This window comes from Microtus pennsylvanicus, chromosome 1, assembly GCF_037038515.1.
Source record: "Microtus pennsylvanicus isolate mMicPen1 chromosome 1, mMicPen1.hap1, whole genome shotgun sequence".
Classification (NCBI taxonomy): domain Eukaryota; kingdom Metazoa; phylum Chordata; class Mammalia; order Rodentia; family Cricetidae; genus Microtus; species Microtus pennsylvanicus.
In genome coordinates, this window is record NC_134579.1 from 79,645,998 (window position 1) to 79,656,678 (window position 10,681).

The 10,681-nt window shown below is 47.0% G+C and overlaps 2 pseudogenes; one reads left to right on the forward strand and one right to left on the reverse strand.

Moving 5' to 3' along the window:
• The first annotated feature begins 4,814 nt into the window (after positions 1 to 4,814).
• Positions 4,815 to 5,716, forward strand: LOC142845546 (Golgi to ER traffic protein 4 homolog pseudogene; annotated as a pseudogene).
• Positions 5,717 to 7,635: 1,919 nt separating this feature from the next.
• Positions 7,636 to 8,802, reverse strand: LOC142839862 (diacylglycerol O-acyltransferase 2 pseudogene; annotated as a pseudogene).
• Between the last annotated feature and the right edge of the window lie 1,879 nt (positions 8,803 to 10,681).

Here is a 10,681-nt window from a genome sequence, read left to right on the forward strand (position 1 = left end):
GTTCTGTGTGTCAGCTGTTTGCCTTGCTCGGGAACTACTGAAGTCCTACTGATGAACTCTAGTGGAGACACACTGTTGGGGCTGTTTTGATTCTGTCCTCATGCTGACATCCAGACATCTGGGCTTAGAAGGATTTCAATTCCAGTAGTTGATATCTGGTCTTGCCTGTCTGTTGGGTAGGTTTTTCCTTCTTAGTTTGTGTTGCTCTCTCAGAATTTTTGGAGGGGTGCAGTGGCTGTGGTAGCTTATAGAGAGTGCTCTAAGTCTCTCCCAGGTATGGCCACTGGTGGTTTCAGGTGGGCAGTGTTTCTAGTACTGGGAGATTGCAGGAAAGAGTAGGATGAGCTAGACTGGCAAGTGTCTCAGCAGATACACAAGGAGGGAGAAAAGTTTGGTCAGCCATCTGGAGCTCTAAAGTCCCCAGGGAGTTGGAGAAAGAGGGTAAAATCAAGTCCCTATCCAGCACGTGGTCTGGTACAGGGTTAGGGATGAGACCGAGTGTTTGAAAATGGAGGACAGAAGGAGAGGGAAGATTGCCTATTTGCTTCCATGGTCAGCATGGCCGGAAGGGCTGCAGTGACAGACTGTCTCCAGTGAAGGTGACCAAGACAAAGGATGGGAAGAAGAGAAGGCTGAGAGTGAGGGTTTCTTTACTCTCCCAGGAATGGGGACAGAAAAAAGGAAAGTCCAGAACAGGTGGCCTGCTCTAAGGCTGAGAATAAGACTGGGAACTGGGCTTGGAGGATGGGAAGGAGATTGAAGTTCACCTACCTGATTTCCTGCTCAGCACAGCAAGTGTGTCCAGGGACATAGTGTCTCTGCTGTTGCTGGCTGAGACAAAGTGGTGGGAATTGGGTGCAGTGATGTAGGAGAAGAATGATGGATTTGAAATTTGTACATCGACTAGCGAAACATACAGACAGTGAAATGAGTGCAGGAATCTCATAAATGAGTGTCTGATCATGTATGGGGCAGACTATTGTATAGGCAAAAAGTGGAGACTGTAGTGCAGTAAATTCATTTGATAGTTACTGGAATATGTTCCCTTAATAATGAATGCTGTGAGGAACCCCAAATATATATCTTCATAGTAAATCACACACCAATGAAATAATCTGATGGTATTCTCTGTGGGAGAGTTAAGAATGTATTATTTCCTTTATTTTTGTAAGAGTGTTAAAGATTTCTTCTGGATGTGGCAATCTTTTCGGAAGATCAAAGATTATGATCTAGTAGAATCCAGCTGGATTCTGAGGGCTGTGTGCTGTGGTGACTGATGATCCTGTCAGAGCTCACCCTGTGCTCACTGAGGAGACTCAGCAGTGCTGTCCTCCTGTCCTGTCAGAGCCCAGGGTGAAAGGAGTCAGACAGAGCTAGTGATTACTGCTAGGACTCCCCAAAACTGAAAGCCTACCTAGCTACTCCTCAGGCTACCATGGAAGCCGAGCTTCAGCAGCAGGGCTCACAAGGGTCTTGGCAGCCTCAGTGGAAACATACACAAAGGAAGACCACTTCTCTGCAGGGCTGGGAAAGGAGGCCTGGGACGACCTAGACTCTCCGAGGAGATCTTTGGTCTTGAACTGCTTCTTTCTCACTGCAGGGCAGGGACAGGCCTAGGAGCTCTGCTGTCACCCCGGCCATATCTGCGTCTTAAGCACAGATCACTACTACACTTTACCGCAGCATCCCATCTACCATCTGTTCGTCTCTATTACTGCAAGGATTCTTTCCCAGTCTATTCTGCCCTCTGCTTCTAGGCTAACATTGCCTATACCTTGATCATGGAAATCAGTTCCATTGTCCCTAGGGTACAATGAGGCAAAAAAGTCAGATATCTATTCCTCATATCTCCTTGGATACCCTTATGAGTCAATAATAACCAATCTTGTAAGAAATATTAAATGATCATTTTTTCTTGTCAAATACTATAAAACAAATGCTGTTTTTCCTTCAACCCTGAACACTCCTGAGCCTTTTAGACTTTCTTCCTCCATTCCCAATGTCCCATTCTAAATGCCCACTTCTCTGCAAGTGTTAGACACGTTCTTCCAGACAGATGGAACCAATTTCCTTTCTTTTTTTACATCCAGTGACCTCCTCTTCTCTCTGCCTTCTTCACTGTTCATAATTCTTTTCCAAACTAGCTAACTGTGCACACACTGTGAAGCTGGACCTCAGATCATCCAAAAGACCACTTTCTTTCCTTTGGTCATGGATAATAGTGTTGACAGGGATAAAAAGTACAGCTAACTCTCCAGGTATGCTTGCTCTGCCACTTCCGTGAGCATCTACTCTCCTGATTAGAAGTTGCATTGTTAAGATGCTTTAGTGGGAGTGGTGGTCTCTTTCTTTGTGCTCTTAAGACCACTTCTAACAGACTCCAGCTCTTTCTATGAATCTAACTATGCATCAGGTAATATAGGCACCACGCATACCTTTGAGCTGTGGCCTGATGGCGGACCTGGATATTACATTCAAGTCTGGCACAGGTGAGTTTCTCAAGATGACAGAGACAGGAGAAGCAGTGCAGGATACTCAACCTCCTGGGCCTCGATCCCTCTCCACATCTGCAACAGTATTTGTCTACACTGCTGCCTTTGTACACAGCTTCTGCTTACAGTATCTTTTATTCGTTCACATTCAATGATTCTAAATGATCATAAAATGCAAATAAAACAGACATCAAGGTTATGAATGGTTTACTAATCCAAGTACTTCCCGTTGAACCTATTGTTTAAAGGGAATCCCATGGAGTTGGCATTGTTCTCTTAAATATAGAAATATCCGCCTGTGCTTGGTGCATTTTACTAACAGAAAATGATTCTGGAAAGCTCTATGCCTGAATACACTCCTGTTTCCACATTATCATGTCTCATGTAGTTAATATATAACTAACCCCTAAGCGGGCCCTCGAACCTGCTTCATTTCCTAAGTCACGGTCTATGACCCATCTTGTACCCTGCACCATCTCCTCTTTTTGCAATTCCTGCTTACTGCATCACTGCTGCAGCGCCAAGATTGTCCCATTTCAGCCTTTCCCTGGCTCTCAGCTGTTGGACTGTATCAGCCTTGGGCAAATGCATTCATCAAGGCCCCTTCTGCACAAGTTCAGCCCATAACATCTATCAGAGTAGGGTGTCTAATGTCAGAAGAAACAACAGGCAGCATTTTGGTAAAGTATCTCTTGAACACATTAACACGTTTGCCTGAAAGCCACACATGACATCTTGGCATATTGCCTGGTTCTGCCCTCTGCCTGCCAGCTGCAGACGCTGTGTTGGTATTTGATCTGCATTCTAGGCCATGCTGTGTCATCTCCTGTGATGTTTATCAAGGGCTGCTTCACTGCGTGAACCCCCTTTCACACACAGCATCCTGAACAAGTGCCTCCTCCTTTAAAATAAAGACAGATCTAATCATCCTTTATCCATTAAAGGCAACAGATTGTTCATATTGTCAGACTCATTGTCTCTGTTCAGGGTTTGTCATCCTCAGCTCCTGGGTGGGTCCCAAGCTCTCCTGTGTTGACTGCCCGTGTGCTGTCCCTGTCCACATTCATCAGGAAATGCATTAGCTATGGCTCCACTAGGACACATCACCATGCTCCCTGTAGTTTTCCTTTCATGCGTCTGAAATGTAAGTCTGAAACCCACAGCAGCACTGATACAGTGAACAACTGTGGAAGTGATGGCTGCTCTGGGACTTACAGGAGTGTGCTGAGTCTCTCTGGAGTTTCTGCAGGACAGGTGCCCATGTGCGGTAACCCTAACGTACATGGGGGCCATGGCTGACTGAGTCCCCCAATTTGTGAGGAATCAGCAGCTGCTCGCTCTCCTGTGGATCTGGAAAAGGTCTTTGCACACAGGCTTGAGTGTTTTACCATCTACTTTATATTCCACGGGAGAAAGTAATTCACTTCACCTGGCTTGCTCTTTCAGGAGCCCACACTGAACCAACCACTAGGAGGAGTTAGTGAGAACTCATTTGCTTGACTAGCACCTCTTCTTCTATGGGGTCCAGATGATGAGATAATGAGACAGCCCAGACAGAAGACCCTGGTCTGAGAAGAATGTGTGTTGTGCCTGCCATGGCTTGGACTCCCCTCATCTTCATTTTTCCATCTCAATGTACAGGTACGGACAGGCCCAAGAGTCCTGGGGAGAACTTCTAAATTTAGTCAGTCCCTTCTGGTTCAGATCCCCAAAATGCTGTACCTCAACTCTGCTGTTCACTGTGGTTTATGCTTTGGCAGGTTTTTTTCTCGGGCTATATTGACAGAAACACCGTCCTCCTCTATGCCTCTTGGATCAACAGCCAGACTCACCTGCGCCCTGAGGAGTGACATCGGCATTGGCGATAACAACATTTACTGGTACCAGCAGATGAAGGGGAGCCCTCCCAGGGTTTTCCTGTGCTACTGCAAAGACTCAAACAAGTCACTGGGGCCTAGAATCCCCATTACATTCTCTGGATCCAGAGAAGCCTCAAAAAATGTTGCAAATTTGCACATCTCTGAACTATATAGATGTAGGATGAAACTCAGCACTGCTGTGTTATCTGGGAAAGTAGTGTTTCCCACAGTGATACAGGCAGATGGGGAAGTAGCCATCAATAGTAGCTTCTGCTAAGAAAACAAATCAGTTCTGTTAGAGTGCATGTAGTGGCCACAGGGAAGGGAGCAAGGAGGCTCCGCCAACATCGCCTGCCACAGCACCAGTTCTGAACATTGCAGAGGCCCATGGTATTGGTTTTGATCACCCAGAAAGATGCCCCCACCACATGGAGGGCAAACTGTGTACAAGTATCTGAAGGGTGACTACCACAAAGCACACGAGATGTACCGAATGCTCTTCTTCAGATACATGTCTAGAAACAAACATTCAGAATCCTGAGATCTCAGGTACTCAAGAGTATTTCTCTTCTTCGGTCATGGCCAGCAGAGCAGTCCAGGCTGACCTGACCCTGCTGATACTCGAATCCCTGGGGAAGGTAATGGTATATATAGCTGATGAACTGTTAGAGAACTGTAGAGCCAGCTACAGTGTTCAGTTTGACGGATCTAAATTCACAAGAGCAAGTAGTGTTGGTGGCCAGAACTGAAGTGGTCCAGTGGAGGATCTGGGAAACTGGGCCATCCCAGCTTCCACCAGCCCCTCATGCTGTGGGTCTGCAATACTACTGTAAGTCTCAGTATTACTTCCTGCCCCCCACTGAGGGCAGGGCTGTACCAACATGACGGACAGGTACTCCACTACACAAGGCTTCTGAAGCGGGTGGGTGAGTTCGTGGCCCAGGCTGTGTACAACTGTTTCTCTGTTTGAAAAACAAGAAAGGTACCCAGGGGGTCTTTACAAGGTGCGCACAGAAGGTCCTGTCCATCAAGGGGACCTTCTTTCAATCCTTGCTCAACTTCATCTGGTTTCTGCTGCTGGCTGTGGACAAGCTGACTGTGTTCACAGTGAGCACCACCTGCTTCCCTACATGGGGACCCCATGTACAAAGTGTACCTGGACAGGGGAGCTGCCAAAGCAGACCTCCTCCAGAGAGGGCAACCTGGGAACAAGCTGAGCAGCCTCGTGGACTCCTCAGAGCAGGAGGATGGGGACAAGTGCTAGGATGGCAGAAGCCTCATCAGCCTGCACGGAAGCTGCCTGGCCAGCATGGAGATGCCCATGACCAGCACCACTGGGACGGATTCAGTGCCAGGATGGCATGAGGCCCCTTACACAGTAGGCTCCTGTTCAGGGGCTGGAGGGGCCTCCTGTGCAGAGTCTGTCCCTATTTATGTATAGAGGTCAAGGGCTGTGTGGTAAGGACCAGGAACAAAGCCCAGCTTCTGCTGCCCACCGATGTTCCTCATATCTCCCACAATAAAGCACAAGTCCTGCTGCAGCATCCTGTGCCGTCCTTGTCTCTGGTTCCTTGTGGAGGGCTCTAGTGGGACAGGCAGCTGGTATCAGTAACCTGTATCCCTTCTTGCGTGTTCACTGTTGCCATGGCACGCCAGAGGAGTGGTACTCACTACTGGGGGCCATGCAGGATCCTGAATCCTGCAGATGAGAGCGCTTTTTTGTTTGATTTCTGTTTGGACACAGAGTTGTTTTCTAATCATGATGAGCTTCTCAGGGACAGAATATGTTCTCCTAGGAGGTAGAGATCAGTCATTCAAGCTACAGCCCCGCTGGTCCCCATGAGCCCCACGCTACTGCTCTGCAGATGTTTTAAAGGGTGTAGTAGGTTCTCATATCCTTCATGTTGTTGTATTTATTTTTTTTCTGGGTGAGTGATTTTGCAATCTAATGTTTAGGACTTAACCATTTTAAGAATCCAGGAGTGAGCAACCAACTCTATTACCACAGATAATGCCCATGCTACCAGTCAGATTATAAAGGGAGACTCCATATTTTTCACAATTAAAATAAATAAAATTTCTGGATTACAACACTCTCAGCTGCTAGGGAAGGAAGCAGATGTGCCCTATTCTCTATAAACTGGGATTTAAGGACGGCTTATGTCGTCAGTTGATTAGTTCTCAATTTTTTTCTAAAGGTTTGTTTACGTTTTGGATCTATTGGTTTAATTTCTCTGACCCAGATATATCTAGAATTTTAACCCTTTTATTAGGGTTTCCTGGCTCATAGATTTCAGAACTGTCTAGCCTTGTGATTTTTTTTGTTCTTGTTTCCATTTATTAGTCTAGGAATATACAAAAGCGTGACATGGCACAACAATCTCATGGAAAGAAAACAGAATACACAGGAGGGGGCAGCTCTCTTCCCTGGCCCAATGCCTCAGGAAGGCACACATGTGAGGCGTGGGTACAGGGCCTCCTGTCCTGGACCCAGTGTGCTACACCGAAAACCAGGCCCTTTTTTGAACAGAAGAGAGACCTTTCCTCACACCAGACTTGGGGTGTGGCTCAGGAGAGCTCAGGCGGCTGAAATAACATGCTCCAAGCCACTGCTGAGCTGTGCTGAATCTACGGTGCCAGCCTTCAGAGTAAAACCAGCCAACAGCAGCGAGATAACCCAAGACAGTACCTGTGGGACATCCTTGTCCCTAGCACAGTATATAGGCCAGCATAGGCTCAGATTGGAGAAAAGGGGTAGGGTGAAGAGCAGAGAGGAGACTCCAGATGCTATCTGCCACCTTCCCCAAAGGGGCCAACTCTGTTCCCTGCATCCTCCCCTTGGCAAGAAGAACCAGACCTTCAGTCACATGTAGGGTGGTGGGAATGGAGATGTTTGCTAAACACGGCCTCTGCCTCTTGAGAATCCCTGGAGAAAAGAGGATTATCTAAGTGGCCAAGTCATAAGGATTGTCCTTCCCTAGTTCAGCAGGGCCAGCTGTCTGTTGTTTGGGGAACCCTAGCGGGGGCTGGATAAGAAACCATCAAGGCCCAGAAATGTCAGCCACCACCTTGTGCAGGACATACTAGATGTGAGAACTTAAAATACTGACTCGCCCCTTCTTACAAAAGATCTAACATGGCAATGGTTTAACAAATTATAATTTCTTTTAAATAACCCAAGACACCCATGACGCTTCCAAATTTACAGAGCAAGATGCACTTGAGAACTTGGTAGAAAAGGATTCGCAGTCGCTCCTTCCAGGAGCTGGACCCCACAGGCTGGGTCAGTTCACCTCCAGCACCTCCGTCTCCGGAAGGCAGAATTTGGTCTTGTGATTGTCAAAGAGCTTCACCAGGGCCTCCATGTACATGGCGTGGTACATGTCGATGTCCTTCTGGGTCGGGTACTCCAGCTTGGGGATGGTGATGGGCTCACCCACAACAGTAGTGATAGGCTTGGAGTAGGGCACCAGCCCCCAGGTGTCAGAGGAGAAGAGGCCTCGGCCATGGAAGATGCACGGGGCAAAACCAATATACTTCTGGAACTTCTTCTGGACCCAGCGGCCCCAGAAGCCTTCCTCAAAGATCACCTGCTTGTACACCTCATTCTCTCCAAAGGAATAGGTGGGAACCAGATCAGCTCCAAGGCGCAGGGCCAGCTTTACAAAGCCCTTGCAGTTCCACAGAGTGACTGCGTTCTTACCAGGCATGGAACTCAGGGACTCGGCTGCACCTCCCACCACGATGATGATAGCATTGCCACTCCCCTTCTTTGAAAGCAAGTAGTCTATGGTGTCTCGGTTGACAGGGCAGATGCCTCCAGACATCAAGTACTCCCGAAGGACAGGCATCCGGAAGTTGCCAGCCAACTTGGCCAAGTAGGGCCTTATGCTGGGAAACTGTTTGCTAACTTCGGTCGCCTCCATGCTGAAGTTGCAGAAGGCACCCAGGCCCAGGATGCCATGGGGATGGTACCCAAAGATATAGTTCCTGGTGGTCAGCAGGTTTTGCGTCTTCACCAGCTGGATGGGAAAGTAGTCTCGGAAATAGCGCCACACGGCCCAGTTCTGCACCTACTGCGGTCTCCTGCCACCATTCTTGGGCGTGTTCCAGTCAAAGGCCAGCCAGGTGAAGTAGAGCACAGCTAACGGCCAGCAGTCGGTGCAGAAGGTGCACATGAGAATAACACTGCAAGCCACTCCTAGCACCAGGAAGGACAGGACCCACTATAGGACTGAGATGACCTGGAGCTGCTTTTCCACCTTGGACCTGTTGAGCCAGGAGACGGAAAAGATGTCTTGGAGGGCCGCGAGGATGCTGGAGCCAGTGCCCCATCGCCCAGACCCCTCGCATGACAGGGCAGATCCTCCATTCTTGTTCTCTCTAAGGGCAGCTTCGGCCCAATGCTCACCCCGCAGGACTCCGGAGTAGGCGGTGATGAGGGTCTTCATGCCGAAGTTGGTGCACGTCAGGGCCCTGCAGAAAGCTGCCTCCCGCCGCGCCCCTGGCCCATGCCCCGGCCGCCAGGGCCGGAGCTTGGGGAGCTGGGGAGCAGCGCCCAGGCCTAGGCAGGCAGCTGCTGCCACTCCAGTTAAGCCTAGAAGCCAGCGAAGCGCGGCCACGGCCTAGCCTTGTGATTTTTTTTAAAAAAAATTATTTCTTGAGATTATACTTACATCACTTTCCCTTACCCTTAATTCATCCTCCCATGTACCCTGCCTTGTTCTCTTTCAAACCATGGCCTCTTTTCTCACTCCTGCACACATTCATTTATGTACATAAATATTTCTACATACATAAACACAAACTGCTCAGACTATATAATCTTTTTTGTATGCATGTTTTTAGGTTTGACCATTGGTTTTGGGTCGCCAATAATAAGTGTGTGCTCCTCATGAGGAAGACTATTTCTCCTACCCTCATCATTCTTTGGTTGAGGTGTTTTCATTTAGGGTTGAGTCTTTGGGTTTTTGCTACCCATACATGTTGTTGAGACATTATGGGAAATGCTTCTGTTATTACTTGGAGGCACAGTCTCACAGCAAACTCCCTGATTCTCTGTACTCCCTGACTCTCTGTCCCTTACAATATTTCCACCTCCTCTTACTCAACTTTCACTGGGGTGTGGGAGTGTGGACTACACAGCCCTGTGGTTTGATTGATTGTGGTTTTGTGTAGTGGTCTCCATCTGTTGCAAAGGGAAGTTCATTGATGAAGGATGATGACTATACTTATCAGTGAGTATAAATTCATGTTTATAGTTGTTACAGATTATTCTGGTTTAGTGGCTGTACAGTTTCCTATAATAACCATAATTTCTCTAGGATTGAGTAGTTAGGTAGTTTTCCCCTACAAGGTATGGTATTCCTTTTGATGTATGGGTCTTAAAATCAATTGGAGGGCTTGTGGTTAGCACTAAGGTATGTTTGTCAATAGTGAGTTTGTAGGGTTATCATACCCTGCTGGTTATTGTTGAGGGTTCATAGGTATCAAGCTGGGTAAAGATTATGTAGGTTGAAGATGCTTTCTTTCTTCCATTGTATACTTTTAGCTCCTTTATCAAAAATGAGGTGTTCATAGGTTTGTGGGTTAAAATCTGGGTCTTCTATACGATTCCATTGGTCGACTTTTCTGTTTTTATGCCAGTACCACACTGTTTTCATTACCATAGCTCTGTAATAGAGTTTGAAGTCAGGGATGGTAATGCCTCCAGAAGATCCTTTATTGTATAGGATTGTTTTGGCTATCCTGGGTTTTTTGTTTTTCCATATAAAGTTGATTATTGTCCTCTCCATTTCTGTGAAGAATTTTGATGGGATCTTGATGGGGATTGCATTGAATCTATAGATTGCCTTAGGTAGAATTGCCATTTTTACTATGTTGATCCTCCCAATCCAAGAGCAAGGGAGGTCCATCCATTTTTTGGTATCCTCTTCAATTTCTTTCTTCAATGCCTTAAAGTTCTTGTCAAATAGATCTTTCACTTCCTTGGTTAGATTTACCCCAAGATATTTTATGCTGTTTGTGGCTATCGTGAAAGGTGAAGCTTCTCTGATTTCCCTCTCTGCTTCCATATCCTTTGTGTATAAGAGGGCGACTGATTTTTTGGAGTTGATCTTGTATCCTGCCACATTACTAAAGCTGTTTATCAACTGTAAAAGTTCTTTGGTGGAGTTTTTGGGGTCGCTTATGTACACTATCATATCATCTGCGAATAACGAAAGTTTAACTTCTTCCTTTCCAATTCGAATCACCTTGATCCCATTATGTTGTCCTATTGCTATTGCTACAACTTCAAGCACTATATTGAAGCGGTATGGTGAGAGTGGA